General features: G+C 35.9%; 1 protein-coding gene and 1 non-coding gene across 2 annotated transcripts in view; one reads left to right on the top strand and one right to left on the bottom strand.

The window, feature by feature from the left end:
• Positions 1-18,578, top strand: part of DACH2 (dachshund family transcription factor 2) — a 933,902-nt gene that overhangs the window by 495,095 nt on the left and 420,229 nt on the right. The gene's annotated exons all lie outside the window — the stretch shown is intronic.
• On the bottom strand, positions 287-389 carry LOC133053292 (U6 spliceosomal RNA). Its single transcript, XR_009692218.1, has one exon. It is a non-coding gene; the product is annotated as a U6 spliceosomal RNA (small nuclear RNA).

Genomic DNA, 18,578 nt, shown 5'->3' with positions numbered 1-18,578 from the left:
CATGAGTTTGAGTAAACTCCGGGAGTTGGTGATGGACAGGGGGGCCTGGCGTGCTGCGGTTCATGGGGTTGCAAAGAGTCGGACACGACTGAGCGACTGAACTGAACTGAACTGAATAATATTTTTCTTATTTTACATCCATGATAATATGTTTTTAATTTGTAAGAGATCACTAACTTGACCAATTATGTTTTCTCTTCCTCTGATAAAATATACATGGTATAAAGTCTACAATTTTACGACTACTATTCTGTGGCATTTAGTACACTGTTGTGCAACTATCACCAAAAACATTGACCACTCCACAAATTCACATTTTATCTTTGTGCAGGTGCCATGGTAGTTTTCTCTGTTTTGTTCTAATTTTAGTATATGAGCTACTGAAGCTGATACCGAAATATATTTTTAAAAGTGTCAAGAATATCTTTGAAATGAAATAGAAAAAGTAAAATAAGTTGACTAGTCCAACAGTTTCCAAGGTCATGATGATATATAAAGTGTTAGCTTTTTTTTTTTTTTATAGATTATACTCCATTTGTATTTATTTATTTTATTTTTTTTATTAGTTGGAGGCTAATTACTTCACAACATTTCAGTGGGTTTTGTCATAGTTAGCTTTTAATTATTTCTGTAGCTTTTTGAGGTTGTCTGATATCTGAGATTCTATATTTCATAGACTATTTGGTTGGTTTCTTATTTGGTGGGATGGTCTATATTGAGAAAATCCTGCACTTGAGGATGGAAGGGCTGTGGAAGGAGCTGCTTCAACTTGTCTTAGGTCCCTCCCTTCCTGGGAATAGCTAATTCTTCGCCCTAATTTCAGAAATTTGAGGTGTTTTGTTACCATTAATCTATGTCTAATGCAACACTCCCCTTAGACTTACAATGATATTTGCTGGATGCACCAATTCTGGTTTGAAAATCAGACCAATTGGAGGTCAGGGCTGCAAGACTCTAGAAATTATCTTGACATGTCTACTGTATAATACTGTATAAAAATGCTCAAGTAAAATACCTAGGGACAGGTATAACCTATAAGAACTTGTGTGTACCATTTGAAGAATTTTTATAGCTCAAATTTTCATGAGAAAGAAATGGTCTATTGAGAGGTACCAACAATATAATAATTGTCAGTGACTATGCTTAAAAACCTGGAACATTTCTAATTTAAAAGGATATCACCAAGGGCAAGTATAAGCCAATGAGATAGTAGTTAATTGTATGTAAACTGTGAAAACTGAGATAATAGTTAACATTATGTAAACTGAAAACTCCTAAATTTAAATGTATAACTATGTAAAAATTCCTGATATATATTTATATAAATATATATTTCAAAAAACAGAGAAATAAATAGTGTCAAAGTAGTTGAAGTTAAGCATGCATCCAAGGTTAAAAAAAAAAAAAAAAAAAGGTTTACAACAGTATTTCTCAAACTTCATTCTATGGATTAGTGGTGTCTTTTGAGTCTTTAATAGATATTCTGTAAAAACAAGTTCCATCATTGCAAAAGTTTAGAAAATAGTGTACTCTCTACCTCTTTTGGAAAGTCACAATAAATATTACCATATTATAAACTTTGAAAATATCTGCATTAAAGAAACCTGGAGTCAATGTACCTGAGTTTAAATACCAACTTCAAGGCTTAGCCTTGAAGGTTAATTTCGACAGGTTTTTCATTTGACATTCGACAGGTTTCTCAGTTTCTGTGAATCAGTTTTGTCATCTGAAAAATGGAAATACTGATGCTACTTCCCTCTGAAGTGTTTTGTAAATATTAAATATGTAAATATGTAAAGAATTTACAACTATGTGGCATATGATAAGTGCTATATAATGTTTGTTCTTTCCAATCTAGTGTTAACTCAATTAGTCATGAAACTCCCTCACCTTCCGAACTATCCTCCCTTTTTTCAGCAATTCTCTTAACATTTCGTGGAACAAGCAGGCAAATGGAAAATAATTTAAAAGATATTGGTATAAGTTTAATATGATGTTTCTTTGTTGCCTTTAATCTTTTAACATTAGATGTAATTGGAGCATTTGAAGAGATTATTAGAATCTCAAGGGCATTTAAAACGTCTTTTTATTCATTTTTGTAATAGTCTATAGGAAAATAAAAGTTTGCTTGGCAACCTCAAATTTTGTCAGGCACTTCAGGCTCGAGGTTAGCAGTTTGCTCAAAGCAGAAGTCAGCCTTCTCCTGGGTTCCTGGTTTGGTTTCACTCTCTACTGTGCAATGGTGCTTGCCCTCCCAACCCTTAGTAATCATCATTTTCCTATCTCTGACTCCATTCTGAATGGCCACTTCACTGCCTTATTTTGCATTCTCCAATATGTTGTTTTTTTTATAATAAGCTGAACTTTAGCAAAGATTGAGTGTATCTTCTCTTCATATCTATCTGTGACTTAACAAAGTGTACAAACTAGAGTAGGACTATAAAGAAAGCTGAGTGCCGAAGAATTGTTGCTTTTGAACTGTGGTGTTGGAGAAGATTCTTGAGAGTCCCTTGGACTGCAAGGAGATCCAACCAGTCCATCCTAAAGGAAATCAGTCCTGAATGTTCATTGGAAGGACTGATGTTGAAGCTGAAACTCCAATACTTTGGCCACCTGTTGCGAAGAGCTGACTCATTTGAAAAGACCCTGATGCTGGGAAAGATTGAGGCCAGGAGGAGAAGGGGATGACAGAGGGTGATATGGTTGGATGGCATCACCGACTCAATGGACATGAGTTTGAGTAAACTCTGGAAGTTGGTGATGGAGAGGGAGGCCTGGCATGCGTTCATGGAGTCACATAGAGTCAGACACGACTGAGTGACTGAACTGAACTGAACAAAATATTCATGCCCATATAGCAGGTTTCTAGTGCTCACATCATTTGATGGCTTTGCTGATGTCTAGCCCAGATATAGCTGCAATTGTTTTAGCAACTCTGCATATACCTATGTTTGACAGCCTTTCCCTCATAGCCATGGTGCTTAGCTGAGTAGTTTTTAATTTCGTATCTATCCCTGAGTGGTGATTCCCAAGAATCACTGTAATATTTGCTCTTCATTTAAGTGGTCTGTAACTACTTGCATGTGGCTTCTCTGCTCTTTCATTCTATTCTTACATTTGTATGGCTTTCCTGTTAGTTGAGTTCTGAATCTTTTGGAGTCCATATGTTTTTCCAAATAACAGAGTTCAGAGCATAAGCATTTCCTGAAAATGAGCCTGAATACTACCTCTGAAAAAGCTTACATCTACCCAGTTTATTTATAGGGAATTTCAAAATTGTTTCCATTAGATTCAACATGGTATATCACATTATCATTTCATATTGTCAGATGTTTAATTATTCATATTTTAGTACACCATACTCAACCCAACATAGCTTTGAATGTAAACAATAAACAAGCCAACATGCAGTACTTGACTGTAGAGAGATATAATGAGGGAGATATAAAACTGTTTTTCATTTTTGGAGAGATATTATTAATGCAACACCATTAATTTAATTAAATGCTATTTTAATAACAAAACCATATTGCAATAAACTGGCCCACCATTTCATTTAAATAATTACAAACCTCAATATTTGATTACTCATAGTTCTCCTTTAGTTAATTTACTTATTCACAGTTTTGACAGAAAAGCTTTCAAACATATGAAAAGATGGACACAGTTCATCCAAATAGGAAACTATAAAATTGCCTTGATTTTTGTTCAGTGCTATAAATCCAAATTCACTTTTTCCCTTGTAAATTTTACTACAAAACATTAATTTTTTTTCCCATTGTACTTCTAGTTTGAGGGCTATAAATCAACTAAGCTGTAAGTCTAACACTTGCTTACTAGTGAGAAGAGAGTGCAATAACAATTTTGCTTTAGAGCATACATGGATAATACAAAACCAGAAGTATGAGAAAGTTATACAGTACAAAGTAAATCTAATCAGAATTATCACTTCATAAGGAATGTAAGGATCATTTAGTCCAACTCCTTCATTTTGCATATTGAGTAATCTGAAGTCCTGAGAAGTTATATGACATAATTTCTCCCTTGTTCCAGTCAGTGACTTATAATGCATATCTATAAGACCCATTTCAGAGAGTTTTAATGAAATTAAAATCAAGATTAAGAAGGTGAGATTTAGTGGACAAAGCACCTTGGGTACACATCAGGATACTTGAGTTCTTATCCTAGCCCTACTCTCTATGTTGTATTGTCTCTCACTTTTCCTCTTTAGGATCCAATTTTTCATTTGTAAGATGGAGAGGTTGGTTTAGATATTCATTAATGTTCTTGTTACTCTTAAGAACTTTTCTCACCACTCTAAATCTGAAGTTGGAGTTTGAATATCTGTATACTACAATAATAATAATCATACACAAGGGGCACATGTGCATGCACATGAAATTATGATATTTGGGGCATTTTCATATTGTTATTTTGAATTGTAGATTAGGGAGTGAGTGTAAATGATTATAAGGGCTGTTTTTATGACTTGGTCAATAATTATACTGACTAGCCGTGAGCGTTATGAAGGTAGGTGAACAAGTATGAAAGATGCTATGGTTACAAGAGTAAATGCGCAAGTATTAGAAAATGCAGAAGGTGAATATTTCCCCAGTATCAATGAGTCTCTGCCTTTCCAAATCATTTTCAGTCAGTTAAATATATGTAATTTAGACATAACGTAAAAGTTACCACTTTCAAATTCAGTTACTGAAAACAACTTTTATGCTTCTAGATGTTTATGTAGATATTTACGTATAATTATAACACTTTCATTTTTAAAGGCATCTTTCATTCTTATTCCAGTTCCAGTTCAGCCGTTCAATTGTGTCTGACTCTTTGTGACCCCATGGACTGCAGCACACTAGGCTTTCTGGTCCATCACCAACTCCCAGAGCTTGCTCTAGCTCATGTCCACCCAGTCGGTGATGCCATCCAACTATCTCATCCTCTATCGTCCTACATCTCCTCCTGCCTTCAATTTTTCGTAGCATCAGTCTTTTCTAATGAGTTGGCTCTTTGAATCACGTGGCCGAAGTACTTCAGTTTCAGCTTCAGCATCAGTCCTTCCAATGAATATTCAGGACTGATTTCCTTTAGGATTGACTAATTTGATCTCTTTGCAGTCCAAGGGACACTCAAGAGTCTTCTCCAACACCACAGTTCAAAAGCATCAATTCTTCGGCACTCAGCTTTCTTTATATTCCAGTTCTCACACCCATACATGACTACTGGAAAAACCACAGCTTTGACTAGATGGACCTTTGTCAGCAAAGTAATGTCTCTGCTTTTTAATATGCTATCTAGGTTGGTCATAGCTTTTCTTCCAAAGGGCAACCGTTTTTTAATTTCATTGCTGCAGTCACCATCTACAGTTATTTTGGCGCCCCCCAAAATGAAGTCTCTCAATGTTTCCATTGTTTCCCATCTGTTTTCCACTAAGTGATGGGACCAGATGCCATGATCTTTGTTTTTTGAATGTTGACTTTTAAGCCAGCTTTTTCACTCTCCTCTTTCACTTTCATTGAGAGGCTCTTTAGCTCTTCTTCACTTTCTGCCATAAAGGTGGTGTCATCTGTGTGTCTGAGGTTATTGATATTTCTCCCAGAAATCTTCATTCCAGCTTGTGCTTCATCCAGCCCAGGATTTCGCATGATGTATTCTGCATATAAGATAAATAAGCAAGCTAACAATATACAGTCTTGAAGTACTCCTTTCCTAATTTGGAACTAGTCTGTTGTTCAATGTCCTGTTCTAATTGTTGCTTCTTGAACTGCATACAAATTTCTCAGGAGGCAGGTAAGGTAGTCTGGCATTCCCATCTCTTGTAGCATTTCCCACAGTTTGTGGTGATCTACACAAGCAAAGGCTTTGAAGTAATCAATAAAGCAGAAGTAGACGTTTTTCTGGTATTTTTTGCCTTTTTGATGATCCAGCAGATGTTGGCAATTTGATCTCTGGTTCATCTGCCTTTTCTATGTCCAGCTTGAACATCTGGAAGTTCATGGTTTATCTACTGTTGAAGCCTGGCTTGGACAATTTGGATTACTACTTTGCTAGCGTGTGAGATGAGTGCAATTGATTAGTAGTTTGAACATTCTCTGGCATTGGAATGAAAACTGACCTTTTCCAGTCCTGAGGCCACTGCCGAGTTTTCCAAATTTGTTGGCATATTCAATTCTGCACTTTAACAGCATCATCCTTTAGGATTTGAAATAGCTAAACTGAAATTCCATCACCTCCACTAACTTTGTTCATAGTACTAAGGCCCACTTGACTTCTCATTCCAGGATGTCTGGCTCTAGGTGAGTGAGCATGCCATCATGAAGATCTTTTCTGTATAGTTTTTATGTGTATTCTTGCCACCTCTTCTTAATATCTTCTGCTTCTGTTTGGTTCATCCCATTTCTGTCCTTTATTGTGCTCATCTTTGCATGAAATGTTCCCTTGGTATCTCTAATTTTCTTGAAGAGATCTCTAGTGTTTCCCATTCTGTTGTTTTCCTCTATTTCTTTGCATAGATCACTGAGGAGGGATTTCTTATCTCTCCTTGTTATTCTTTGGAACTCTGCATTCAGATGGGTATATCTTTCCTTTTCTCCTTTGTCTTTCACTTCTCTTCTTTTCTCAGCTATTTGTAATGCCTCCTCCGACAATCATTTTGCCTTTTTTGCATTTCTTTTTCTTTGGGATTATCTTGATCACTGTCTCCTATATAGCATCATGAACCTCCATCCATAGTTCTTCAGGCACTCTGTCTATCAGATCTAATCTCTTGAATCTATTCATCACTTCCACTGTATAATCATAAGGGATATGATTTAGGTCATAACTGAATGGTCTAGGGGTTTTCCCTACTCTCTTCAGCTTAAGGCTGAATTTTGCAATAAGAAATTCATGATCTGAGCCACAGTCAGCTCCCAGTCTTGTTTGTGCTGACTGTATAGAGATTCTCCATCTTTGGCTGCAAAGACTATAATCAGTCTGATTTTGTTTTTTTTTTGTTTTTTTTTTTTTTTTATTTTTTTTTTTTCCAGTGGGTTTTGTCATACATTGATATGAATCAGCCATGGATTTACATGTATTCCCAATCCCGATCCCCCCTCCCACCTCCCTCTCCACCCGATTCCTCTGGGTCTTCCCAGTGCACCAGGCCGGAGCACTTGTCTCGTGCATCCCACCTGGGCTGGTGATCTGTTTCACCATAGATAGTATACATGCTGTTCTTTTGAAATATCCCACCCTCACATTCTCCCACAAAGTTCAAAAGTCTGTTCTGTATTTCTGTGTCTCTTTTTCTGTTCTGCATGTAGGGTTATCGTTATCACCTTTCTAAATTCCATATACATGTGTCAGTATGCTGTAATGTTCTTTATCTTTCTGGCTTACTTCACTCTGTATAAGGGGCTCCAGCTTCATCCATCTCATTAGGACTGGTTCAAATGAATTCTTTTTAATGGCTGAGTAATATTCCATGGTGTATATGTACCACAGCTTCCTTATCCATTCATCTGCTGATGGGCATCTAGGTTGCTTCCATGTCCTGGCTATTATAAACAGTGCTGCGATGAACATTGGGGTGCACGTGTCTCTTTCAGATCTGGTTTCCTCAGTGTGTATGCCCAGAAGTGGGATTGCTGGGTCATATGGCAGTTCTATGTCCAGTTTTTTAAGAAATCTCCACACTGTTTTCCATAGCGGCTGTACTAGTTTGCATTCCCACCAACAGTGTAAGAGGGTTCCCTTTTCTCCACACCCTCTCCAGCATTTATTGCTTGTAGACTTTTGGATAGCAGCCATCCTGACTGTCTGATTTTGGTATTGACTATCTGGTGATGTCCATCTGTGGAGTCTTCTCTTGTGTTGTTGGAAGAAGTTATTTGCTATGACCAGTGCATTATCTTGGCAAGACTCTGTTAGCCTTTGCCTTATTTCATCTTGTACTCCAAGGCCAAACTTGCCTGTTACTCTGGGAATCTCTTGACTTCCTACTTTTGCAATCCAGTCCCCTATGATGAAAAGGACATCTTTTTTTGGATGTTAGTTCTGTAAGGTCTTCTAGGTCTTCATAAAACTTCATTCTTATTAAGCTTACCATTTCCTACTTGTCTGATATGAGCTGAAACTCTGGTTCCCAAGTAAAATTTAACTCAGCATTTCCTAAATCAGCGTGCTCTTTTTATGTTCTATTTCAGGGCTATTTTTTTTTTTTTTTTTTGAGAACTTGGTGTGTGGAACTAACTGACTGTTTTAAATCCATCTGAAACATATCCTGAGGTTAAAAATTTAATTGATCAGTTGAATGAGAGGAGAAATTTCTAATGAAATACCAAATAAACCATATCATCTTTTCCACTGCTCTTCATGTGTTTGTGGTTTTCCCTGAAGACAGATATTCAAATGATGTATTGAAGATTCAACAAGTAGGATTTAAGATTTTGTTTAAGTTTAAAGTCACTGTAATATGAACCATGAGGCAGTACAAAACATGTGTTAGAGGTTAGGTCTCTAAACCTCAAATAAATTGTAAGGAGGTACAAAAATACAAGTATGAGACTGTGTGTGATGAGGGGATCATATCCCTTTAGATATTTTCATTAATTTATATTTGGGCAACTTTAGTACTTAAATACATCTAGATCACATCAGGAAACTTGAGTTTTGCTCCATATTTCCCCCTAAATAACTTATCTATGACACATCACTGTGAGACAGTTTCCTCATCTTCAAAATGAAGAAATTGAACCAGATTGCTCTTAAATGTCTTTGTAGTACTATTATACCATGATTCTTTATCACCTTAATATTACTTTCTGAATTTACTGATTTTTTTCTGCAGTGACATACAGGTAGCACTTTCTTGAACAAATGAATTGATATTGGAACTTACCATATTTTTATGAAATAAAAAATATTAGGGGAACCTTGTTCATTAATTCTTAGTGTCATTGTATGAGATACACATTTACCTTATCTGTCTATAAGATATTATGTCAACTTTTATTTTTCATATCATAAAAATCCACATATTGTACACAAAAATCCACTATTTAAACTACCAATAATGAAACAAATAATAATTCAGTAAGTATTATAGTTAATATCCAGTTCTGAATTGGTAGTCAGGAGATGTGATATAAATTTTGGAAAATTTTCCTGATGCATTTTTAGTTTTGAGGCACTCAGCCCTGGCAGTTCTAAGCAGGATCCTTTTGTTTAAATCATTGTCCTCATATTTTCTGTTCACAGTAACCCTTGGATGTTGGATAGGCCAATTTGAGCAATTGGAATTCAGCAATGCTAAATATGGCAAGAAAATCTCTAGGACTATCTAGAAAATGCACAAACGTGTACCATCATTTCAGAGATTAAAACACTTTTCTTTCAGATCTTTTGCTTGCCATGATTCATAGACAAGCTAATGTGGAGAAAGTTTGCTTTTTTGTGTGTTTTCCATCTATTGCAAAAAGTGCAGAGTGGCAAAATAAAAGCTCATTGATTCCACCAAACATAGGCAGATGTCCAGGCTGTAGTTACTTCCCCTTATACCTTTGATAAGAATTCGCCTGTCCCTTAGACTCTGAGAATCTGTATTTCTAATAATAGTAGCTATATTTTCTTTTTTGCAACAATCAATACATGCATTCTTTGATTTGCATTTGCAGGGGTGAATGGGTTTGACTGAATTCTAAAATACTGTTTTAAATTAGCAAGAACTTGTTTTCTTTTTGGCTTATGGCACCAGTGTACCAGTAGATAGTTAGGGATTTTGATAATATCTATAAATAATTTAGGCACTTCCCTGGTGGTTCAGTTTTTAAGAATGTGACTTGTAACAGAGGGGACGTGGATTGTGGATTTCTTCCCTGGTCTGGGAGCTAAGATACCACCTGCTGCAGTGTAACTGAACTTACACACCCCAACTACTGGGCATGCACCCTAGAGCCTGTGAGCCACAGCTACTGAAACCCACAGGCTTTAGAGCCTGTGCTTCTCAACAAGAAGTAGCCCCTGTTTGCTTCACATAGAGAAAGTCTTGTGTGTAGCAACAAAGACCCAGTGCCACCAAAACTAAATAAATTAATCAATATAAAATAAAAATAATGTAGTTGAATTCACTAGATATTTTAGAGAGCATTGGTGAAGTATAGATTGATCTATTTTTAGTACCTATCTCCTGATATATTTCTATGGTTTAGCCTGATACAGTCTTCGTAGGAGGAAAAATTTCAAACCTAAACATTCATATTATATCTTTGGATTTTTTATTCCTACCTCTTTTTACTATTACATGGAGTTAAAAAATTGCTATATATATATATTATAGTAGGTAGTTGTTGATTATTTTAAATATAGCAGGATGTACATGTCAATCTCAAACTTCCAGTCTATCTCCTTGCTCCCACATTCCTCCCTGGTAATCATAAATTCATTCTCTAAGCCTGTGAATTTGTTTCTGTTTTGTAGAGTAGTTCGTTTGTATCTTTCTTCTTTTAGATTCCACATGTAAGTGATATCATATAATATTTGTCTTTGTCTCCCTGACTTGCTTAGTATGATGGTCTCCAGATCCATTCATATTGCTACAGATGGAATTATTTCATTCTATTTTTTATGGCTAGGTAATAATCTGTTACATTTATGTATCACATTTTCTTTATCCATTCATCTGTAGAAGGGCACATAGCTTACTTCCATGTATTGGCTACTGTAAACAGTGCTTCAGTGAATATTAGAGTGCATGCATAATTTCAAATCAAGTTTTTTTCTGAATGGATGCCTGAGAGTGGGATTGCTCTATCATACGATAGTTCTATTTTTAGTTTTTTAAGAAACCTCCAAACTGTTCTCCATAGTGACTATACCAATTTACATTCCCACAAACAGTATAGGAGAATTCCCTTTTCTCCACACCCTCTCCAGCATTTATTGTTTGTAGATTTTTTAATGATGCCCATTCTGACAGGTATGGAGTGATATCTCATTGTGGTTTTGATTTTGATTCCTCTAACTAGCAATGTGGAACATCTTTTTGTGCGCCTCTTGGCCACCTGTATGTCTTCTTTGGAGAAATGTCTATATTTAGTTCTTCTGCCAATTTTTTGATCATGGTTTTTGTTATATTGGTATTGAGACACCTGGTCTGTTTGTAAAATTTTTAGATAAATCCATTTTCACTTGCATCATTTGCAAATCTCTTCTCCCTTTCTGTGGGTGGTCTTTTCATCTTGTTTATCATTTCTCTTGCTGTGCAAAAGCTTTTTAATTTAATTAGGCCCCATTTGTTTATTTTTCTTCTCATTTCCATTACTCCAGGAGATGAGTCATAAAGGATATTGCTGTGATTTCTATCACAATGTCTTCTTTCTATGTTTTCCTCTAAGAGTTTTATAGTATCCAATTTTAAATTTAGGTCTTTAATCCATTTTAAGCTTATTTTTTGTGAGTGATGTTAAAGAATGTTCTATTTTCATTTTTTTTTAACATGTAGCTGTCCAGTTTTCCCAGTGCCATTTATTAAAGAGACTGTCTTTTCTCCACTATGTAGTCTTACCTCCATTGTTGTACATTAATTGATCATAGATTTATGGGTTCATTTCTGGGTTTTCTTTCTTGTTCCATTAATCTATATTTCTGTTTTTGTGCCAATACCATACCGTTTTGATGACTGTGGCTTTGTAGTATAGTCTGAAGTCAGGGAGCCCGATTCCTCCAGCTCTCTTTTTCTTTCTCAGGTTTGGGGTCGTTTGTATCTCCATACATATTTTAAGATTTTTTGCTCTAGTCCTGTGAAAAATACCACTGGTGATTTGATGAGGATTGTATTGAATCTGTAGATTGCCTTAGGTAGTGTAATCTTTTTAACAATATTGATTCTTCCAATCCAAGAATGGGGTATATTTTTTCCATCTGTTTGTGTTGGTTTCAATTTCTTTCATCAGCATCATAGTTTTCAGAGAACAGTTCTTTTGTCTCCTTAAGTAGGTTTATTCCTAAATACTTTATTATTTTTGATGCAATGGTACATAGGGTTGTTTCTTTAATTTCTCTTTGTGACTTTTCATTGTTAGTGTATAGAAACACAACATATTTCTCTGTATTAATTTTACCACTTAACCAAATTCATTGTTGAACACTAGTATTTTTCTGGTAGCATCTATAGGAATTTCTTTGTCATTTGCAAACAGTGACAGTTTTACCTCTTCTCCAATTTGGAGTCCTTTTCTTTTGCTTCTCTGATTGCCTTAGCTAGAATGTTGAAAATTATACTGAATAATAATGGAGAGTGTAAATATCCTTGTCTTCTCTCTGACTGTAGAGGAAATACTTTCAACTTTTTACCATGTTATCTGTAGTTTTGCCTTATATGGCCTTTAATATGTTACATTTCTTCTAAGCCGACTTTCTGGAGAGCATTTTTTTTTTTTTAATCATTAATGGGTGCTGAATTTTGTCAAACCTTTTTATGCATCTATTGTGATGATCATATTGTTTTTATTCTTCAGTGCAGTATTTTACACTGATTTGTGGATATTAAAAACCACTTGCATTCATGGGATGATTCCCACTTGATCATGGTGGATAGTCCCTTTAATATATTATTGAATTCAGATTGATAGAATTTTGTTGAGGTTTTTCATGTCTACCTTCATCAGTGATATTGGCTTGTACTTTTGTTTTTGTGCATGCTATCTTTGTTTAGTTTGGGTATTAGGGTGATGGTCACCTAATATACTTAGTTTGGGAGTGTTCTTTCTTCTGTAACTTTTTGGAATCATTTCAGAAATATAGATGCTAACTCTTTTCTAAATGTTTTATAGAAATTGTGAAGCCATCTGGTCCTTTGTTTGTTGAGAGTGTTTAAATCATAGTTTCAATTTCAATACATGTGATCACTCTGTTCATATTTTATGTTTCTACCTGTTTCAGTCTTCGGTGATTGTACCTTTCTAAGAATTTGTCCATTTCTTCCAGTTTGACCATTTAATTGGTAAATAGCCGCTTGTAGTAGTATCTTATGATCATTTGTATTACTGTGATGTCCATTGTAACATTTCCTTTCTCATTTCTAATTATATTGATTTGAGCCCTCACCTTTATTTTTTGCTTGATGAGTCTTACTAAAAGTTTGTTGTTGTTCAGCTGCTCCGTTATGTCTAACTCTTTACAACCCATGGACTGCTGCACCCCAGGCTTCCTTGCCCTTCACTATCTCCTGAAATTTGCTCAAATTCACGTTCATTTAGTTGATGATGCCGTCCGACCATCTTATCCTTTGTCACCCCCCTTCTCCTCCTGCCCTCAGTCTTTCACAGTATCAGGTCTTTTCCAATGATTTGGCTCTTCACATCAGGTGGCCAAAATATTGGCTTCAGCATCAGTCCTCCCAATGAATATTAAGGATAGATTTCCTTTAGGATTGACTGGTTTGATCTCCTTGCAGTCCAAGTGACTCTCAAGAGTCTTCCCCAGCACCACAGTTCAAAAGCATCAATTCTTTGGCTCTCAGCCTTCTTTATGGTCCAACTCTCAAATCTGTATATGACTGCTGGAAAGATCACAGCTTTGAGTATATGGACCTTTGTCAGTGAAGTGATGTCTCTGTTTTTTAGTATGCTGTCTATGTTTGTCATAATTTTCCTTTCAAGGAGCAAGCATCTTTAAATTTCATGGCTGCAGTTATCACCTTCAGTGATTTTGCAGCCCAAGAAAATAAAGCCTATCACTGTTTCCACTGTTTCCCCATCTATTTGTCATGAAGTGATGGGACCCGATGCCATGATCTTAGTTTTTTGAATGTTGAATTTTAAGCCAGCTTTTTCACTCTCCTCTTTCAACTTCATCAAGAGGCTTTTTAGTTCCTCTTCATTTTCTGCAATTAAGTTGGTGTCATCTGCATATCTGAGGTTATTGATATTTCTCCCAGAAATCTTGATTTCAGCTTGGATTCATCTAACCCGGCATTTTGTATGATTTACTCTGCATATAAGTTAAGTAAGCAGGGTGACAATATATAGCCTTGATGTACTCCTTTCCCAACTTTGAATCAGTTTGTTGTTCCATGTCCAGTTTTAACTGTTCCTACTTGACCTGCAGACATGTTTCTCAGGAGGCAAGTAAGATGGTCTGGTATTCCCATCTCTTTAAGAATTCTCCACAGTTTGTTTTGATTCACACAATGGGTTTATCACAGTCAATGAAGCAGAAGTAGATTTTTTGTGGAATTTCCTTGCTTTTTCTTTTAACAGTATGAAAAGCAAAAGTATATGCTAAAAATTTGTCAGTTTTATCTTCTCAAAGAACCCATTTTTAGTTTCATTGATCTTTTCTATTGTGTTCTTTATTTATTTATTTATAATTATTTCTATTTATTTCTAATTCATTTATTTCTGCTCTGATTTTTTAATTTCTTTACTCATGCTATCTTTTGGTTTTGTTAGTTTTTTCTTTCTCTAGTTGTTTTAGGGGTAAGGTTAGGTTGTTTATTTGAGATTTTGTTGTTTCCTGAGGTAAGAGTGTATTTCTATAAACTTCCATATTAGAACTATTTTTGCATAGCTTTTGGAATGTTGTGTTTTTGTTTCATTGTCTCCAGTTATTTTTTTATTAATTTCCTCTTTGATTTCTTTAGTGATCAATTGGTTCTTGTGTACAATATCGTTTAGCCTCCACATGTTTGTGACTTTTAGAGTTTTTATTTTCTTGTAGTTAATTGCTAATTTGATAGTGTTTTGGTGAGAAAAGATGCTTGATATAATTTCAGTTTTCTTAAATTTACTGAGACTCATTTTGTGGCCCAGTATGTGGTCAATCTTGGAGAATGTTGGTTGAGCACATGAGAAGAATATGTATTCTGCTGCTTTTGGTTGGAAAGCTCTATAAAAATCAGTAAAGTTTATCTGATCTAATGTGTCTTTCAAGGCCTGTTTTTCCTTATTGATTTTCTGTCTGGATGTTCTGTCCATTGGTGTAAATTGGCTAAATCCCCCGGTATTATTGTGTTACTGTCTATTTCTCCCTTTATGGCTATTGATACTTGCCTTATATATTGAGATTTTCCTATGTTGTGTGCATATATATTTGTAATATATTACTTTTGGCTTGATCTCTTGATCATTATAAAGTGTCCCTTTTGTCTCTTGTAAAGGTTTTTATTTTAAAGTATTTCTTCTGATTTTAGTATTACAATTTTAACTTTCTTTTGCTTTCTGTTTGCATGGATTATCTTTTCATACCCCCTCACTTTCTGTTTGTATGTGTCCCTAGGTCTGAAGTAGGTCTCTTGTAGCAGCATATATACAAGTCTTGTTTTTGTATCCAGGCAGCCAATCTGTGTCTTTTGATTCGAGCATTTCATCTGTTTATGTTTAGGGTGATTACCTATATGAATATTCTTATTGCCATCTTGTCAATTGTTTTGGATTTGTTTTTGTAAGTGTATTTTCTTCCCTTCCTCTTTTGTTCTTTTCTCTTGTGATAATTAATTTTAGTGCTGTGTTTTGATTCCTTTGTGTGTGTGTGTGTGTGTGTGTGTGTATCTATCTATTGTTGATTTTCAGCTTGCCATTAACATTAGGTTTAATATGGCAGTCTATGTATGAAACTCCAATATTTTGGCAACCTCATGTGAAGAGTTGACTAATTGGAAAAGACCCTGATACTGGGGGCAGGATGAGAAGGGGGCGACAGAGGATGAGATGGCTGGATGGCATCACCAACTCAATGGACATGAGTTTGAGTAATCTCCAGAGTTGGTGATGGACAGGGAGTCCTGGCGTGCTGCAATTCATGGGATTGCAAAGAGTCGGACATGACAGAATGACTGAATTGAACTGAACTGAACTGATATATGAATAAGGTTGTTTTAAGTTGCTGGTCTTTTAATTTCAAATGCATTTCCCATATCCTGCATTTGTGTTCTTCTCTAACAATTGCTGGTTTTAATATCATATTTGTGTGTGGATTATTTTCTAACTTTACTATGCGTTTGCCTTTACTAATGAGCTTTTCCATTCATAAGTTTCTTATTTCTAGTTGTGACCTTTTCTTTTTCCAATTATAGATGTCACTTCAGCATTTGTTGCAAAGCTTATCTGGTGGCACTGAATTCTTGTTTCTAGTTGTGTCCTTTTCCAATTAGAGAAGTCCCTTTAGCATTTGTCGTAAAGCTGGTCTGGTGGTGCTGAATTCACTTAACTTTGCTTGTCTGTGAAGCTTTTGATTTTTCCATTGAACTTGAATAAGTGTCTTGCTGGGTAGAGTACTCTAGGCTTCAGTTTCTTCCCTTTCATCACTTTAAATATATCTTACCACTCCTTTCTCGCTTGCAGAGTTCCTGCTGAGAAATCAATTCATAACTTTATGAGAGTTCCCTTGTATATTATTTGTTGCCTTTTCCTGGTAGCTTTTTCATATTTTTCTTTGTCTTAAATTTTTGTCAGTTTGGTTACTACATGTCTCGGTATGTTCCTCCTTGGGTTTATTCTGCCTGAGACTCTGTGCTTCCTGGATTTGGGTGACTGTTTCCTTTCCCATGATAGGGAAGTCTTTAGCTACTATCTCTTCAAATATTTTCTCAGATCCTGTCTCTCTCTCTTCTACTTCTGGAACACCTATAATGTGAACATTGATTCATATAATGTTTTTCCAGATGTTTCTTAGGCTGTTTTCATTTCTTTTTCTTTATTCTATTCTGTGGCAGTGATTTCTGCTCTTCTGTATTCCATATCCATTCTTCTGCCAAAGTTATTCTGCTGTTGACTCCTTCTAGTGTATTTTTCATTTCAGTTATTGTATTTTTCATGTTTGTTTGTTCTTTAGTTCTTCTAGATCTTTCTTAAACATTTATTGTGCCTTCTTGATCTTCACCTTTATTCTTTTTCTGAGATCCTGGATCATCTTCACTGTCATTATTCTGAATTCTTTTTCTGAAGGTTGCCTACTTCATTTAGTTGTTCTGGTAGTTGTCACTTTATCTGGGAGATACTTCTTTGCCATATTGCTTTGTCTAACTTTCTGTGATTGTTGTTTCTGTTCTGCAGTCTGTAGGATTGTAGTTCTTCTTGCTTCTGCTATCTGTCCTCTGGTTGATGAGGCTATCTAAGAGGCTTGTGTAGGCTTCCTGAAGGTAGAGATTGGTGGTGAATGGAGGCAGTTCTTGTCCTTCTGGTGGGCAGGGCTATATTCAGTAAGACTTTTAGCCACTTTTCTATTGATGGGTGGAAGTATGTTCCCCACCCTTTTGCATGTTTGGCCAGAGATTTCCCAGCACTTGTGCCTATAGGCTGTTGGTGGGGCCAGTTGCAACCTCTGGGGTATCTCACACCAGTGAGTGCCCCCCTATAATTGTTGCTGCAAGTGTCTTTGCCCCCACAGTGGTTCCGAGCCCTACCACCCCATGAAAGGCCCTCCAATACCAGCCAGTATGTCTGGCCCAGTCTCTTATGGGGTCACTGCTTTGTTTCCCTGGGTCCTGGTGCACACAGGTCCTTGTGTGTACCCTCCAAGAGTAGAGCCTGTTTCCCCCAGTCCTGTGTAATTCTTTCAGGCAAACACTGTTAGCCTTCAAAGCCAGATTCTCTGGGGTCTCCTCTGCCTGTTGCCAGATCCTCATGCTGGGAAGCCTGAAGTGGGTCTCAGAACCTTTACTCCAGAGGGAGAACTTTTGTGGTATAATTGTTTTCCACTTTGTGAATCTTCCACATGGCAGGTATGGGATTTAATTTTACTGTGATTGTGTCCCTCTTCTCATTTTGTTGTGAATTTTTCTTTGTATGTAGGGTATCATTTTGGTACATTTTAGTGTCTTTTTGTGAATGGTTGTTTAGCAGTTAACTGTGATTCTGATGCTCTCATAAGAAGAGGAATCTTCCATTCCTCCATCTGCACACATTCTTTCTAAATTGGCAAACCTGGTGTGTGAATGTAATATGCACATGTGTCTGTATTTATGGGTTCACATGGGTATAGAAATGAGTGTGATATTTATGTGTGGAAGTTTGTGTATGAATATAGGTGAATTTATACAAGCATTGTAAAAATTGCTTTATAATAATAAAAAATGTAATTATATTGCAAGGGCTGGCACACTGTCTGCAGTGATCTACTATGTTTTCTTTCTTTCTTTTTTTCTCTCAGCATATGAGAAGGAGGTCAGTAAAAGTATGATGACTATTTTAGTGTTTCCTCCCCTCTATTCTTTTTTTCTAAGCTAACTTTAGAGGCAAAATAGCCCATCCTTCAGCAGAAGGGTCAACAAGGATATTCCCTAGAAAGTCATCCCCTGTAGCATTTCAGAGTGCTTCTTCTGACAGTATTGTCTTAGATGGGTTCTTACTGCATGGTGAGTTCTGCCTTAAAAAACTATCCAGAGCTCTTAATAGACACCAGAAGACATTACCAAGAGTTTTGGTATTTTCCCAAATTTTTCATGTTATGCTCATTGTTTTCTCTGTTTTGAATTGAGAATCAGACCCATGTTTAATTTTTTTTCAGATTTTCAACTTGTACATTATAAGATGAAGTTATTGCAAGAGTAGAAAATTAACTTTTGAAAGGATATTGTTCATAAATTAGAC

The sequence above is a fragment of the Dama dama genome, chromosome X, assembly GCF_033118175.1.
Source record: "Dama dama isolate Ldn47 chromosome X, ASM3311817v1, whole genome shotgun sequence".
NCBI classification, from domain to species: domain Eukaryota; kingdom Metazoa; phylum Chordata; class Mammalia; order Artiodactyla; family Cervidae; genus Dama; species Dama dama.
This window is presented reverse-complemented; position numbering and strand designations above follow the sequence as displayed.